The sequence below is a fragment of the Quercus suber genome, unplaced genomic scaffold (assembly GCF_002906115.3).
Source record: "Quercus suber isolate HL8 unplaced genomic scaffold, Cork oak 2.0 scaffold_151, whole genome shotgun sequence".
Classification (NCBI taxonomy): domain Eukaryota; kingdom Viridiplantae; phylum Streptophyta; class Magnoliopsida; order Fagales; family Fagaceae; genus Quercus; species Quercus suber.
In genome coordinates this window covers 778,756-796,560 of record NW_027069612.1, presented here as the reverse complement: position 1 = coordinate 796,560, position 17,805 = coordinate 778,756, and the positions used below count along the sequence as shown (strand labels likewise).

The 17,805-nt window shown below is 33.7% G+C and overlaps 2 pseudogenes; both read right to left on the bottom strand.

Annotated features, from left to right (window-relative positions):
- Positions 1–6,356: 6,356 nt before the first annotated feature.
- LOC112010703 (PTI1-like tyrosine-protein kinase At3g15890) lies at positions 6,357–7,380 on the bottom strand (annotated as a pseudogene).
- A 1,647-nt stretch (positions 7,381–9,027) lies between these two features.
- LOC112022238 (PTI1-like tyrosine-protein kinase At3g15890) lies at positions 9,028–16,973 on the bottom strand (annotated as a pseudogene).
- Between the last annotated feature and the right edge of the window lie 832 nt (positions 16,974–17,805).

Sequence of the window (17,805 nt, the reverse complement as noted above, 5' to 3'; positions counted from 1 at the left end):
CTAAGTTTCTAACCCAATCACATAACAAAAATATCCTTCATTACTTCAAGTATTGCTACTGAACTTTGACTTAATTTATACTACCACCCTTGGTTGTAGTTCCACCCTTGAATTCATTTAACATAATTGGAGCTCTCTAACTTGTTCAAGATAGAATTCCCTTATTTTTATAGTTTATGCACAATACTGAATCTCCCAAACTTTCAAAACTATATATCTTGTATACTCTATTTTGTTCTGTCATTATGATGCATTGTTTCTCAAAAATATGCCTCTCGATGATGAATGATTAAGTGATTTGCCTATATAGCATTCTCCTCCCTTCACTTGCATTTACATAGTTATATTTTGTGTTGTCTTTTATTTTTCCATATTTTCACATTACAAGAACTGTGGCTCCTAGTAATGAAAATATCAATTACGACCAAAATGTCATCGCTAATAAGTAAACATCATATTGGTGACAACTAATTGCTATCACTAATAGATTGTTGTTAATAAATACGATGGAATGAAAAAAAATTTACCAGAAGAAATTAGTGGCGATAAATTAATTTTTAGTGACAATAATAGTCATTGTTGATAATCATTTAGTGACAACATTTGTTAGGTTCTAAAAGTTTAGAACGATTGGCAAATCATGAACACACAAGAACATACAAACTGTAGAAAGAAGATTTTAGAATTTTCCTGGTTCGATCGATATTCGACGAACAAGCTCAACCGATGGAAAATCGTATCTGCAGAATTTTAATTAAGCCCAAACAACAGTTCAATCCCATTAAGGATTAGAGTTTCAGATCTACTTCTCCCAGTATATAAAGGAAACCCTAATCACGTTTTTATAAGGCTTTTCAAAGAGAGAAGAGTGTACCTCTTTTGTATTTAAGGTTTTGTACCTAAAAAGTTCTCTCATATCTTCTACCGGTATTATTCCTTGAAGAATCTTAAGATCCGGTGTTGTAAAAGTTGCTGCCTTTTCTAGTCATCAAAGGTGCTGATGATCTAAACCTTCAAGGGTGGTCTTGGAGCCACAAATGGGAGAGTTTGTGTTGCTAAACCTTTGAGTGAGATCTCAAAGTCACAAACGTGGGTGTTTGTGTTTTGCAAAGGCCAAAGAAAAAAGTAGTCCGTGGACTCGGAGCTATCATGGGGTCGTGGTAGTAAGTTTTCTACTTAAGGTAGCAATAGGATATTAGTGGTCTAAGTTGTTATTGTACAATTTCAATTGTTTCATAGTGGTTTTGCTGTTTTACCTTGAAGATAGTTAGGTTTTCCTAGTTCATCATATTTTTGTGTTCTTTATTTTCCGCACTTTACATTGATATGATATATTTGAATTAATCTAGATCTGATAATTTGACTAAGTAATCACTTGGTTAATTAACTAGGTTAATTTGATTGTGTTTTAAAAGGTCTAAAAACTCACAACATTGATCACTATTTATAAATGCCGTGTATCTTTTAACTTATGTATATTCATTATAATTTATAATATATATTTTTTAAATTAACCTTTCTAGGTACCAAATTTTTATGATTTTTTTCTTTATTTTAAGATTTGCTAATGAACCTTTGGATATATATATATATATATAATTAAAATTTTATGGTTTTAAAACTAGAGAGCTTTGAACTTAGTCTAAAACATTCTAATGTTTGAACTCAAGTTGAGTTTAATTAATTTAAAACCTCATACAAGGCTTATTAGCTCCATTTGATTAATTAATTGGGTGAGAAAATCGTATCTCATTTGGAGCAATTTTAGTGAAAATTGTCATGCCTATCCCAAATAGTCTTTGGTGAATGCCAAATTGCTTCGTTATTGAAATTTAATAAATTTTAGTGTTGTTATTTTATATTTTATTTTCCTTAAAAGTTAAAATAAGTGGCAACATCTAAATTCTAAAATTGTCCCAAATTTCTATATTAAAAAAAACAAAAATTTCAGGATCAATAAACGGCCTTATCCTGTCAACACGCATCTCATAGTAAACTAGTCATCACCAACTTTAAGTGACTATATGGCATTGTTGCAAAAAGAGGTTTTCATGAAAAAAGAAAAAAGAAAATGTGACAACTGTTGTCATCGAAGTCCTTTTTCCATGCAATAAAAATGTTGTTACCATATGTTTTACAAGCGTGCATGCCATTTGCAACAAGATTTAAAATTTTAATGTAAAAATAAAATATCAGTTGAAAAGATTTGGTTTTGGCAATGACATGTTCTTTGTCGGTATAAGCTTTTGTGTTTAGTGACGATAATTCTCATTTCATTGCTAAAACTTCTAGCAATACATTGTTTTAATTTCATATGACAATTCACATTTTTCATAAAATATTTGTGATATTTTCACCTTGCATTGTTGAATCTTATCTCTTCATAAATTCAACTTTGAAACTCCTACTTATAGTAAGATTAATTATTATTTCAATCTTTTAATCTATTAAGGTTTTAAATTTTCCTGCTTATTTTCACGATCTTTTTCTAAGGAATGTCCATAATTATTTAATTGTGATGCATTACTATCACCATTTTCATTCCCATATAGAAATTGTAATTTGCAAGATAATTCAGGAATTTCTTTTCCTCTAATATATGTTTTCTGGATTTTACACACTTTCTTACATTATGTTTAATTGGACAATCATCTATATATACTTTTCCAAATTTGAGATATTTAATTTTGCACTTGTGAGAGCAACAACATTTACCTTGTACACATTTTATGACAAGGAAACACCATACATTGTCTCTTTTTAATTTTAATTTTTGTTTTTACCATAAGTAAGATGTAACTTCAAAAAGTTAACCAAGGTTAACTTGAATATTACCATTTGCGTAAATTGGCGGAGATCTCGATGTAGACTGAATTTAAATAGCCTTCTTCTCACCATTCATGCATGTTAGGTGAAGATCGCGTGGTTGTTCTACTCTGTTTCAGGTGAGATCGATTCTACAGAGTTAGGGTTTATAAGGGATGTTATTTTTGACAATTCTCCTTGATCATTGCTAATAATTTTAAGCATTCATATCCTTAGTTGATTTCTTAGTTTTGCCTTTTGATATCTCAATTGATCTTTTGTGCCCCTAATTATGTAATATAATTTTTTCCTTGAATGGTTCAATTATTTAATATTTGCTCTTAAATTATTCAATTAAGTAGTGTAGTTTTGCCCTTAAATGGTTTAGTTGTTCTCACCATTTATGCTAGGTGAATATCTGGTGGTTGTTTCTCTTTTTTAGGTGAGAATGAACTACATAGTTAGGATTTGTGAGGAAAGTTATTTCAGACAATTTTCCATGATCTATATATTGGCAATAATTTTAAGCATTCATATATATACTTTAGTTGATTTTGTCATATTTTGTCTTTTGATATCTCAATTGATCTTTTGTACCCATAATTATTAATGTATTTTTTTTTAATACAAGATAGAAATTCTACTATAGCATAATATAAATGTATATGTGTAAAGTTTCTTCTTTAAGACTTGAACCCTCTCTATTGCCCCTCACCTTACAAGAATTTTAGACTTATGGACTGACCATCACACTAAGAGTGGTCTAACTATTGATGTATTGTTTTGCCCCCGAATGGTTCAATTATCTATGCTTTGCTTGTCCTCACATTTTAGAATCTTATTTTCCATTTATATTTCTGATCCGGCCCCTATTCAATTGTTTAGGTCTTGTATATTATCATTATTATTATCATCAGCATCTTCATCGCATCACATTTCCGCATAAAAAAATTGTTTCTACTTTTATATAGTTCTACAATTATTATATTACTAAATTGTATTATAAATTTATATTTTTTTACCTTATAATTCAAAAAGGATCTTTATTTAGTAACATGAAATTATTAATTCTATGAACATACCAAAGAAAAAGAGGTGTATATTTTTTCCGTTTCAAAAATTGTTATATTTTGCAAATTAGTTATCGATTTTAAAATTTTATTAACTATATGAATTTGATTTTGAAAAGCTTAAACCGTGGAGGTTATGGAAGGGTAAACTCCATAAAAAATTATAGGTCTTTTTTTAAATTAAAAAAATTCATTTTCTTTGTAAGGAAGCCCTTTTCGTTCAAAGTTGAATTTTGCTATAGTGAGCCTCAACTCAGCCGGCACGTCTCTCATTCCAAATGTGGTTCAAACAAAGATTGCAATTTCCAATTATAAACATGATTGACTTGGACAGAAACCCAAAGTAGATTTTTAAGTAGTTAACACAAACGCTAGGTTTCAGTTTCATTTTAGTCTAGCTAGAAATTTTAAGTCTATTGTCGATTATTGAATTATTATTAACTTGTACCACGAGAAAGCTTATAAATGTTTATGTAGGTTCATAATGAGGAGACAAAGACTGACTGATATGGCTTGGCAATACTGCCAAATGATTGATGGAAACCATAGTCATGTTCGTTGCAATTTTTGTGGACACACCATGTGGGGTGGCGTGAGTCGTCTCAAGCAACACCTTGCTCAAAAAAGAGGAGATGTGATTGCATGTAATAAGTGCCCTCACGATGTGATTAAGCTGATGCAGGAACATCTTATCGAGCTCTCACTTAAGAGGGAGAGTATCGAAAGGATGAACCGAGAAAAGTTGGAGGATATGAAAAAAATGTACACTGAACCTCATGCTCCACCACATGAAGCTCCTAATACAGAAGAGATTGATGCAGAGGAGAAAGCTTCAATCGAGCAAGCTATCAAAGAAAGCCTCGAGACACTTCAGATAGAAAAGGAGAGAGCTAAACGTGTTGCTGATGAAGAACTCGAGGCTGCTTGTCGTGAGAGTATGCAGTATTACAGGGAAGAGTCAAGGAGGCGTGCAAAGGGCTCTAGCAGTTCTCGACCTGGACCATCATCATATTATGAGATTATTGACTATGACGACAGTGATTTCAGCTTCGAATAAGCTGATGTGTTTCTTTTAAGGATAAGGTTTGGACAAGAGCATCTGAATAAATTACCAAATATACTTTCATGAGCTGAAGTTACCTAGAAACTTTATTAATTACTAGACAATGTATATTTTAATTAACCATGTTTGAAGCATGTTTCTTTGTGGTATGATTGCATCAAATCTCGCATGCTCATTGTGGTTTATCTTATAGATATATAATTTTTTTTGCTAAAATTAAATTTAATCCCTTGATTTTTGCTTTAATTTTTAAATTAGTCCCTAAGATTTAATTTTTATCAATTTAGTCATATAGCCAAAAGGGCAAGTATTAGGTACAATATTTAGGTATTGTTCTTTAAGTCTCTTAATATTCTGTTATGTTGATTTTTTCTCATGGGATGGAAATATATTTTTTAGTTAAGTAGTCACATGACTAAATCTTAAAAGACAACACCTAAAGTATTGTACCTAAGACCATTTTGTCCAAATTTGTTAACAAACCACTTAGTTAATTTTTTTATTATTAAAAATTTAACCAAAAACATTCATGAGTTTTTATATTTAATAGATCTTGTTGTACGATAAGTATTAGTTTATATTTTAAAAACACGTTTATAAATTATAAGGCTTTAATTGCTATTAGATTTGAACAAAAAAGACTAGATAGACTCATTTTTATAAAGCGGTCCGGTGGACTAGGTTGAAGTAAAAGTCAATAAACTAAATTAAATTTTGGCTTAATTTTCCTATTTTGGCTGTCTCTATCTTTTTTATAGGGTAAAATATTATGAGATTTGCCAACCTATCCCCATAGGCTAAAATTCATTCCTTCGCCTAATATAAATAAAACCCCAATTTGACTTTGAACCCTGATAAGATTTATAGAGGGGCACAAAAAATGCCACTATATACATCGGCCACTAGCTCTAATTCTGATACTAATCTAATGATTTTTCATGTAAAAAAATTATTGATAAGCTTTTGTTGCATTTGTATGTGACGTTCTTCCCACAACAAATTTTCTTACATGCTTGACACCTACCAAGGTTCAGTCCCTTCAAGGGGTTACTCTTAGTGATGATTCAGCTTCAGGCTCAAAATAAGATCACTAATTAGTTTGTCATGTGATAACTATTTGTAAACAGAATTCTAGAATTGCATTAATTCACATATGTGAACATAATTCTCTCCATTAATCCAAATGGAGGAGAGAAAATCCATCCTTTTGCTGCCTTAATATTTCTTGCTTTTTATTTTATTTTATTTTTATAATTGTTCATATATCTTACTTCATCTTCATTGAATCTATACCGTTGTCCTTTAGCAATAACTGGCTAAAATATCTCAATTTCAAAGATATAAAATAAAAAAAAAAAGAAAAAAGAAAAAAAAAAACCATCTTCGCATAGATAAATCAAGAGGAAACACAATCTCTCTTAGACTTTTCTAGTGATTCTCTAATCTTCATGGCGCTTATAAGGGTCTTGCATTTTCTGCTCCTCCAAAGCACTAAAAATCCCATAACCATTACTTTCATCAGCACCATCATCATCACTATGTTGGTCAAGTGCCAGAAATGCTTCCTCATATTTGACACTATTAATCTTCATTTGCAAAACTGTGCCTTTTGGCTCATGCCCTTTAAGAAGGCTAACCGCTTCCTTCATGTTAGGTCGCTTATCAGGATCACTTTGCACACATAAAGAAGCAACTTCAATAGCTTGTTTCAGCTAAGTTTCATCAAAACTCCCTCTAAGTTTTGGATCAATAAGATCCTTGAACGTTCCATTGGTTATGAGTGGTGTAGCCCATTCGGTTATTGTCCTCTTAACGCCTCCAGGGAGCTTTTCTATAGGTTTTCTTCCGGTGACAATCTCCAGTAGGAGAATTCCAAAACTGTACACATCACAACTCTTGGAAACCTTTCCCCACATGGCATATTCAGGTGCTAAGTATCCTAAAGTGCCCTTAACATGAGTAGTCATCACTACAAAAACTGAAACGCCACTATAAGTCCAAAAAACGCTACCATTGTATTGCTATTATAGACCTATAGTGGCGTTTGTAAAAACGTTGCTATAGGCCGTCGAAAACACTACTATAAACCCATTGTTTTAAAACACCACTATAGGACTTCCTGAACGCTACTATAGCTATGCCTATAGCAACGTTTATAGAAAACGCCACCATAGGGTACCTATAGTGGCGTTTTTGGGAAACGCCACTGTAGGCCCAGTTTTTTGTAGTGGTGGCTAACACCTTCTGGAATAAGCTTTGCAAATCCAAAATCAGTAACAAGGGATTGAAAATCTGAGTCCAAAAGCACATTACTTGCCTTATGTCTTTATGGATGATGTGTGGAGATACCTCATGGTGCAAGTGCCTAATAGCAACAAAAGCGGGTGAAAAACTTGTTAGATTTGAATGTATGAATCCTTTGATTTTCCAATTACATAGCATTTGGAACAAATTTATTTGGCTTTAGTTGCAGTGTGATTATTTTAGAAATTGAAGACTACATTTCATTTCGGTCATTTATAGGAAATTACTGTTCATTTTTTGTTGAATAAAAAGGGTCAATTTCAAAGAAACCTTGTGTCTCACTTTTGGATGTTTTATTTTATATTTCACCAATCATAACATATTACATTTTCTCTCCTTAATAAGGAATTAAAATTTAAAATGAATAAAAAAAACTAATTTTTTGCTGAGAATGAATAAAAAATCTAAGGAAATACAACATACTACCGTTATAATTATATAAAGTGAAATGCTAAAAGTAGGACTAATGAGATTTTTATTTTACAATTTTATTCTAGGATGGATTTGCAGCTATTAATCTGCCATGAATAAAGTGTTTCACGATCTTTCCTCTTAGCTAGCGGCTTTTAGATGCTCTTTGTTATGTTGTGAAACTTGAATGAAAAATCTGGCATCACCAACGTACTTAGTATTATAAAAATCTTAAGCTTGTACAGATCGACTTCTACATACCCTTGGTAAAGCAAAGTCAACTTGTTTGATGTCTATTATGTTGGGAATATTACACAAAATAATAATGGAAGAATAAGGTTAACACAAAAAACAAACAGAAAATAGATAACTTTGAGGCACTTTATCGTTTTCCTTAGACAATATTTGCCCCCCACACTTTTGCTGTTAAAGGGTTATTGCAAATTTGTCTCCAGGATACAATTAAGATGTTGGGTTCTACAGATAGCAATTCTGAAGAATGATCTCAGGATTTCTTTTGTTCCTTGTATTATTTTTCAAGTGAATATAAGTCTCTATTTATACCCATAGGGTTATATTTCATGAAAAGACACGTATGAAGAGTTAATTATTTTTCAAGTGAACATAAGTCTCTATTCATGAAAAGACACGTATGTTTCATGAAAATGCACATAAGGAGAGTTAGTAACTTCTTCATAAAACGGTTAACAAAAATTGAAACCTCTTCAACTTTTCTGAACAGTCACCAAAAAATTCTGCAAAAAATTTCAGAAAATTTAGATTTTTGAATTTTCACTCAGAAAATTCCAGAACTTGAATTTTCACTTTATGAAACCATATTCTCCAAACTCAAACATCATTATTACAATCTATCCTTATATATAACTATATACACAACATATTAGTCATCTAAGCGGCCATAAGTGGAATGTGAAATCCAAATTTCATTAGTCAACCAACTATTTACATTAGTTTTCGTTGGGTTTTGTGGAGCCTAGTTTATGTTTGATCCGGTTGACAACTCGATCTGACTCGAATAATGTTGCGTGATTTTTAATGGGAGATTTTCTGAGGCTTAGTCCATGGCCGTTTTTGTGATTAAGGTTACTGCTTTTGTGTTGTCGTGTTTTTAGAGAGAGAGAGAAAAACATTGTAGCTGTACTTTGTATTTTTCCCTAATAATAGTGGAATCCCTGCAACTCCGTGGACATAAGCAAATTGCCAAACCACATAAATACTGTCTTGTGCGTGTGATTGTTTTTTCTTTGTCGTGTGTTTACTTTTTTTTTTTTTTTTTTTTTTAAAAAAAAAAAAAAAAAAAAAAAAAAAAAAACCATCTTCGCATAGATAAATCAAGAGGAAACACAATCTCTCTTAGACTTTTCTAGTGATTCTCTAATCTTCATGGCGCTTATAAGGGTCTTGCATTTTCTGCTCCTCCAAAGCACTAAAAATCCCATAACCATTACTTTCATCAGCACCATCATCATCACTATGTTGGTCAAGTGCCAGAAGTGCTTCCTCATATTTAACACTATTAATCTTCATTTGCAAAACTGTGCCTTTTGGCTCATGCCCTTTAAGAAGGCTAACCACTTCCTTCATGTTAGGTCGCTTATCAGGATCACTTTGCACACATAAAGAAGCAACTTCAATAGCTTGTTTCAGCTGAGTTTCATCAAAACTCCCTCTAAGTTTTGGATCAACAAGATCCTTGAACGTTCCATTGGCTATGAGTGGTGCAGCCCATTCGATTATTGTCCTCTTAACGCCTCCAGGGAGCTTTTCTATAGGTTTTCTTCCGGTGACAATCTCCAGTAGGAGAATTCCAAAACTGGACACATCACAACTCTTGGAAACCTTTCCCTACATGGCATATTCAGGTGCTAAGTATCCTAAAGTGCCCTTAACATGAGTAGTCATCACTACAAAAAACTGGGCCTATAGTGGCGTTTTTGAAATGCCACTACAGGTCCAAAAAACGCCACTATTGTACAGCTATTATTAGACCTATAGTGGTGTTTGTAAAAACGTTGCTATAGGCCGTAGAAAACACTACTATAGACCCATTGTTTTAAAACGCCACTATAGGCCTAGTTTTTTATAGTGGGTGGCTAACACCTTCTGGAATAAGCTTTGCAAATCCAAAATCAGCAACAAGGGGTTGAAAATCTGAGTCCAAAAGCACATTACTTGCCTTATGTCTTTATGGATGATGTGTGGTGATACCTCATGGTGCAAGTGCCTGATAGCAACAAAAGTAGGTGAAAAACTTGTTAGATTTGAATGTATGAATCCTTTGATTTTCTAATTACATAGCATTTGGAACAAATTTATTTGGCTTTAGTTGCAGTGTGATTATTTTAGAAATTGAAGACTACATTTCATTTAGGTCATTTATAGGAAATTACTGTTCATTTTTTGTTGAATAAAAAGGGTCAATTTCAAAGAAACCCTGTGTCTCACTTTTGGATGTTTTATTTTATATTTCACTAATCATAACATATTACATTTTCTCCCCTTAATAAGGAATCAAAATTTAAAATGAATAAAAAAAAACTAATTTTTTTGCTGAGAATGAATAAAAAATCTAAGGAAATACAACACACTACCGTTATAATTATATAAAGTGAAATGCTAAAAGTAGGACTAATGAGATTTTTATTTTACAATTTTATTCTAGGATGGATTTGCAGCTATTAATCTGCCATGAATAAAGTGTTTCACGATCTTTCCTCCTAGCTAGCGGCTTTTAGATGCTCTTTGTTATGTTGTGAAACTTGAATGAAAAATCTGGCATCGCCAGCGTACTTAGTATTATAGAAAACTTAAGCTTGTACAGATCGACTTCTACATACCCTTGGTAAAGCAAAGTCAACTTGTTTGATGTCTATTATATTGGGAATATTATACAAAGTAATAATAGAAGAATAAAGTTAACACAAAAAACAAACAGAAAATAGATAACTTGGAGGCACTTTATCGTTTTCCTTAGACAATATTTGCCCCCCACACTTTTGTTGTTAAAGGGTTATCGCAAATTTGTCTCCAAGATACAATTAAGATGTTGGGTTCTACAAATAGCAATTCTAAAGAATGACCTCAGGATTTCTTTTGTTCCTTGTATTATTTTTCGAGTGAATATAAGTCTCTATTTATACCCATAGGGTTATGTTTCATGAAAAGACACGTATAACTAGTTAATTATTTTTCAAGTGAACATAAGTCTCTATTCATGAAAAGACACGTATGTTTCATGAAAATGCACGTAAGGAGAGTTAGTTATTTTTTTATAAAACGGTTAACAAAAATTGAAACCTCTTCAACTTTTCTGAACAGTCACCAAAAAATTCTGCAAAAAATTTCAGAAAATTCAGATTTTTGAATTTTCACTCAAAAAATTCCAGAACTTGAATTTTCACTTTATGAAACCATATTCTCCAAACTCAAACATCATTATTACAACCTATCCTTATATATAACTATATATACAACATATTAGTCATCTAAGCGGCCATAAGTGGAATGTGAAATCCAAATTTCATTAGTAAACCAACTATTTACATTGGTTTTTGTTGGGCTTTGTGGAGCCTATTTTATGTTTGATCCTGTTGACGATTTGATTTGACTCGAATAATATTGCGTGGTTTTTAATGGAAGATTTTTTGAGGCTTAGTCCATGGCCGTTTTTGTGATTAAGGTTTTTGCTTTTGTGTTGTCGTGTTTTTAGAAAGAGAGAAAAATATTGTAGTTGCACTTTGTATTTTTCCCTAATAATAGTGAAATCCCTGCAACTCCGTAGACGTAAGTAAATTGCCGAACCACGTAAATACTGTCTTGTGCGTGTAATTGTTTTTTCTTTGACGTGTGTTTACTTTTTTTTTTTTTTCCCTCACAGGTTGGAATTTCGGTTTAATGTCCAACAACTAGTATCAGAGCCTAGGGTTAGGTTTGAGTGGGAGCAATGGTAGAGGAAGCAATAAAGGCGTCTGGAATAGAAAAGTTTGATGGCACAAACTTCGCGTATTGGAGGATGTAGATTGAAGATTATCTTTATGGGAAGAAATTGCACCTGCCTCTTTTAGGGACAAAACCTGGGCCGATAAAGGCTGATGAATGGACTATTATTGACAGACAGGTATTGAGAGTTATCAGGTTAACTCTGTCTAGGTTTGTTGCACACAATGTTGTAAAGGAAAAGACCACAGCAGATCTGATGAAGGCTTTGTCTGGTATGTATGAAAAGCCGTCAGCAAACAACAAGGTGCATATGATGAAGAAACTGTTCAATTTGAAAATGGCAGAGAATGCATCAGTAGTACAACATCTAAACGAATTTAACACTATCACAAATCAATTGTTGTCTGTAGAAATTGATTTTGATGATAAGATTCGTGCTCTGATCGTCTTGGCTTCTTTGCCAAACAGTTAGGAGGCAATAAGGATGATAGTAAGTAATTCTACAGGAAATGAAAAGCTCAAGTACAATGATATTCGAGATTTAATTCTGACTGAGGAGATTCATAAAAGAGATGCAGGTGAAATCTCAGGATTTGGTTCTGCCCTAAACCTTGAGACAAGAGGCAGAGGTAATAAAAGAAATTCAAATCGGGGCAGATCAAAATTCAGAAATACTAATCAAAATAGAAGTAAATCTAGATCAGGCCAACAAGTACAATGCTAGAATTGTGAAAAAACAGGTTACTTTAGGAACCAATGTAAAAGTCCTAAGAAGAAGAATGAAGATGTTTCTGCTAATGCTGTAACAGAAGAGGTACAGGATGCATTACTTCTTGCAGTAGACAGTCCACTTGATTATTGGGTTTTGGACTTAGGAGTTTCGTTTCATACCACTCCACACTGAGAAATCATACAGAATTATGTTGCAGGTGATTTTGGTAAGGTGTATTTGGCTGATGGTTCAGCCTTGGATGTTGTAGGTATGTGAGGCGTCCGGATATTGTTGCCGAATGGATCTGTTTGGTTACTGGAGAAGGTTCGACATATTCCTGACTTGAGGAGGAATCTGATTTCTGTTGGACAACTTGATGATGAAAGGCATGCAATACTATTTGTTGGTGGTACTTGGAAGGTTACAAAGGGAGCTAGAGTATTGGCTCGTGGAAAGAAGACTGGCACTTTCAAGATGACCTCAAGTACAAAAGACACAATTGCAGTTGCTGAAGCAAGTACTGATACAAGCCTATGACACCGCAAACTTGGTCACATGAGTGAGAAATGGATGAAGATGCAGCTGTCAAATGGGAAACTACCAGAATTGAAGTTCGTTGATTTTGACAAGTATGAAAGCTACATCTTAGGAAAGCAGAAAAATGTGAGCTTCTTAAAAACTGGCAAAACATCGAAGGTTGAAAAATTGGAGTTAGTACACACTGATTTGTGGGGACCTTCTCTGGTTGCATCCCTTGGAGGTTTAAGATACTATATCACTTTCATTGATGACTCAAGCAGAAATGTATGAGTTTATTTTCTGAAAAATAAATCTGATGTATTTGAAAATTTTAAGAAGTGAAAGGCCATGGTTGAGACAGAAACAGGTTTAAAACTAAAATGTTTGAGGTCTGATAATGGAGGAGAGTACATAGATGGAGGGTTCAGTGAGTATTGTGCTGCAAAGGGAATTAGGATGGAAAAAACCATTCTTGGGACATCACAGCAGAATGGTGTGGCTGAGCGCATGAACAGAACTCTCAATGAGCATGCTAGGAGTATGAGGTTGCATGCTAGACTACCAAAAACTTTCTGGGATGATGCTATTAGCACTGCAACTTACTTGATAAACTGAGGGCCATCAGTTCCCATGGAGTTCAAACTTCCCGAGGAGGTTTGGAGCGGTAAAGAAGTAAAGTTTTCACATTTAAAAGTTTTTGGTTATGTTTCTTATATTCTTATTGATTCTGATGCTCATAGTAAACTTAATGCCAAATCTAAAATATGTTTTTTCATTGGCTATGGTGATGAGAAATTTGGCTGTAGGTTTTGGGATGAACAAAACAGGAAATCATAAGAAGTAGAAATGTGATATTTAATGAACAAGTTATGTACAAGGACATGTCAACTGTAGTGTCAGATGTTATAGAGATAGATAAAAAAAAAATTTGAGTTTGTCAATTTAGATAGATTGACTGAAAGTATCGTCCAGAAAAGGGGTGGAGAAGATAAGGAGAATGTAGATTCACAGGTATATTAGAGTACACCTGTGGCTGAAGTCCGCAGATCTTCCAAGAACATTAGACTTCCACAACGTTATTCACTCGCTTTAAATTATCTCCTCTTGACTGATGGTGGTGAGCTAGAGTGTTCTAATGAAGCCTTGTAAGATGAGAATTCAAGCAAGTGAGAGTTAGCTATGAAGGATGAGATGGATTCCTTGTTAGGGAATCACACATGGAAACTGACTGAATTGCCAGTAGGAAAGAAGGCTTTGCACAACAAGTGGGTATACAGAATAAAGAATGAGCATGATGGTAGCAAACGTTACAAGGCCAGATTAGTTGTTAAAGAGTTCCAGCAGAAGGAAGGCATTGACTACACAGAGATATTTTCTCCAATTGTGAAGATGTCAACAATTAGACTGGTGCTGGGAATGGTGGCTGCAGAAAACTTATATCTTAAGCAGTTAGATGTAAAGACGACATTCCTTTATGGTGACTTAGAGGAAGACTTTTACATGACTCAGCCAGAAGGGTTCATTGTTCAGGGACAAGAGAATCTAGTCTACAAACTGAGAAAGAGCTTGTATGGCCTAAAATAAGCTCTTAGACAGTGATATAAGAAATTTGACAGTTTTATGCATAGAATTGGGTTCAAAAGATGTGAAGCTGATCACTGTTGCTATGTTAAGTTTTTTGACAATTCTTACATCATATTACTATTATATGTGGATGATATGTTTATTGTAGGGTCTTGCATTGAGGAGATTAATAATTTGAAGAAGCAATTGTCAATACAGTTTGCAATGAAGGATGTGGGAGCTGTAAAGCAAATCCTTGGTATAAGAATCATTAGAGACAAGGCTAATGGTACATTGAAACTTTCGCATTCAGAGTATGTGAAGAAAGTTCTTAGTAAGTTTAACATGAATGAAGCTAAACCACTGAGTACACCTTTGGGTAGTCATTTCAAATTAAGCAAAGAACAATCACCAAAGACAGAAGAAGAAAGGGGCCATATGAGCAAGGTGCCCTATGCCTCAGCTATTGGCAGCTTGATGTATGCTATGGTGTGTACAAGGCCAGACATTGCACATGCAGTGGGAGTTGTGAGCAGATTCATGAGTAGGCCTGGAAAGTAGCATTAAGAGGCAGTCAAGTAGATTCTGAGATATCTGAAGGGTTCATCAAATACATGTCTTTGCTTCATAGGTGCAAGTTTGAAATTGCAGGGTTATGTAGATGCTGATTTTGCTGGTGATATTGATAGTAGAAAGAGTACTACTTGATTTGTATTTACTCTGGGTGGTACAACTATATCATAAGCTTCAAATCTGCAAAAGATTGTTACTTTGTCTACTACAGATGCTGAGTATGTTGTAGCAACTGAAACTGGAAAAGAGATGATTTGGCTACATGGTTTTTTAGATGAATTGGGTAAGAAGCAGGAGATGGGCATTCTACATAGTGACAGTCAGAGTGCAATTTTTCTTGCTAAAAATTCGGCTTTTCATTCAAAGTCGAAACATATACAAACAAAATACCACTTTATCCAATATCTTGTTGAAGATAAGCTGGTAATACTTGAGAAGATATGTGGATCTAAGAACCCGGCAGACATGTTGACTAAGGGTGTCACTATTGAAAAGCTGAAGCTGTGTGCGGCTTGAGTTGGCCCTTCTAGCTTGAGGACAGGAGGATGAGTTGTAGGGATAAGGGTTTGCTTTTGGAGGATAGTGGCCGATGTTGGTGATTGAACTAGTCTCAAAGTGGGAGATTCGTTGGACTTTGTGGAGCCTAGTTTATGTTTGATCCGGTTGACGACTCAACCCGACTCAAATAATGTTGCGTGATTTTTAATGGGAGATTTTCTGAGGCTTAGTCTATGGCCGTTTTTGTGATTAGGGTTTCTGCTTTTGTGTTGTCGTGTTTTTAGAGAGAGAGAAAAACATTGTAGCCGCACTTTGTATTTTTTCCTGATAATAGTGAAATCCTTGCAACTCCGTAGACGTAGGCAAATTGCTGAATCACGTAAATACTGTCTTGTGCTTGTGATTGTTTTTTCTTTGTCGTCTATTTTCTCTCTTTTTTTTTTTCTTTTTTTTTTTTTTTTTTTTTTCTCACAGGTTGGAATTTCGGTTTAATTCCCAACACTTTGGCCAATCAGTATAGCTTTTATATTATATATATATATATAGCAGTCAAATGTTACATATTGAACAAGTTCAACTTACAGGAGGCCTTCGGCAGAGCCAATTGCAATATTAATTTTTTCTTCCAATCTAGTTGAATTTCAACACCAAATTGGCCGTGCAAATGAGAGAGCAAGCTGAGGTTTGGCATGTAGTCATAAACTATGAGACTTTGATCAGTCCCAACGCAATATCCCCTAAGACCCAACAAATTTTTGTGCTGAACCCTTCCTAGAACTTCCACTTCCACTGCAAATTCCATCTTAGCCTGGAATTCATTGCCTTCAACTTTTTCACAGCTATCTGCACAGAAGAAAGTTAAAAAAAAAAAAAAAAACACAATAATGATCCAAACTTATACAATAGTAAGATCACCCTCGCGATCATGGATGATTGAGCAATAGCAAAATGAACTTTGACAAGTGATAGATAGAATATACGGCTATCTTGAATTCGAATCTTGTCTACATAGTACGTAGTTAAAAATTTCACCTATATATTGTACTCATTAATAATGGTTAAATTATTAAATTTATCATTTTTTAATGGTTTAAATTTTTGAGACAAATAGTAATATTTATTATGACATGGGCATACCAAAAAATAAGTACGATTACCTGAAGACCATCAGAGGTTTTTCCCCAATAAACACTTCCAAAACCTCCTTCTCCAAGTTTGTTTTCCTCACTGAATCCATTGGTTGCTGTATGCAACTCCTTGTAAGTGAATATCCTCCATGAATTGCTGCCCCCAGAGAATGCATTGACCCTACCTAACTAAAGGTTCCATTCCAACCACAAAATAAATCAAAAACAAAAACAACTAAACACTTCGGCTTCATACTGAATTCGAGTTCTAATTTTGGATCTAAAATATAGAACAAAAAACATATGTTTTACATACCCATTATCAAACTTGTTCGAAGAATCACAGCAGAACTCTCGTACGATCCCATAGCTTACGCTACAGGAGGACTCCAAAATTCAGTTGAGTTTCTAACATTGGAGTATCTTCTTTAAACCAAAGTTGTGTTGTTAAGGTCATTGCACTTGTAATACACAGCCGACCTTGCCCGGCTAGTACTAGCTAGTTTCTAATAAGTAATAGTAACTTCTACGGCTAGCTAATGGGAATTTGTCAACGAAGTGGAATTATAAAAAATGACTAGTATAGTTATGAGGAATTATAATATTGGCATTTGGATGTGTTAGGCTTATTTATTTGGTAATTGGTATCTCCACCCAATAAAATTTGACCCCATCTAGCTAGAGGTATATATATATATATATTAAGTATATAATTTATGGAATGCCCGTCATCATTGTACAATCTTACAAACAAGACTTTTTCCTACACAATCTCATTTTTTTTTTTTTGGGGCTGAATTCCTCTACCATCTAACTGGATTAACTTATAATAACTTGAATAGCTTATAATAAGGATGCCACTAGTTTACATATATTAGAAAGGATATTTACAAATTTTCAACTTCCCCTCCCACCCACTAAAAGGCTCGTCTACCAATTATTATTTTATGTCATGAGGATACATCACAGCAGTTTCATTTGTGAGACTCACTCCCACGTGAGAGGGATGTGAGATATCTAGATAATATCAAATACTTTGTCATTTGTCTATATTGCTAGGAAATGGTACAATTCTAAAATCATTGAGAAAAATAAACCTTTTATTTTAATACACAATGGAAGAGTTCCCAATCCTCTTTCCCCTTACCATGGAGTTTGTTGATTGCAAAGCTTAGAATCAATAAAAAAGGAAGGAGGAAA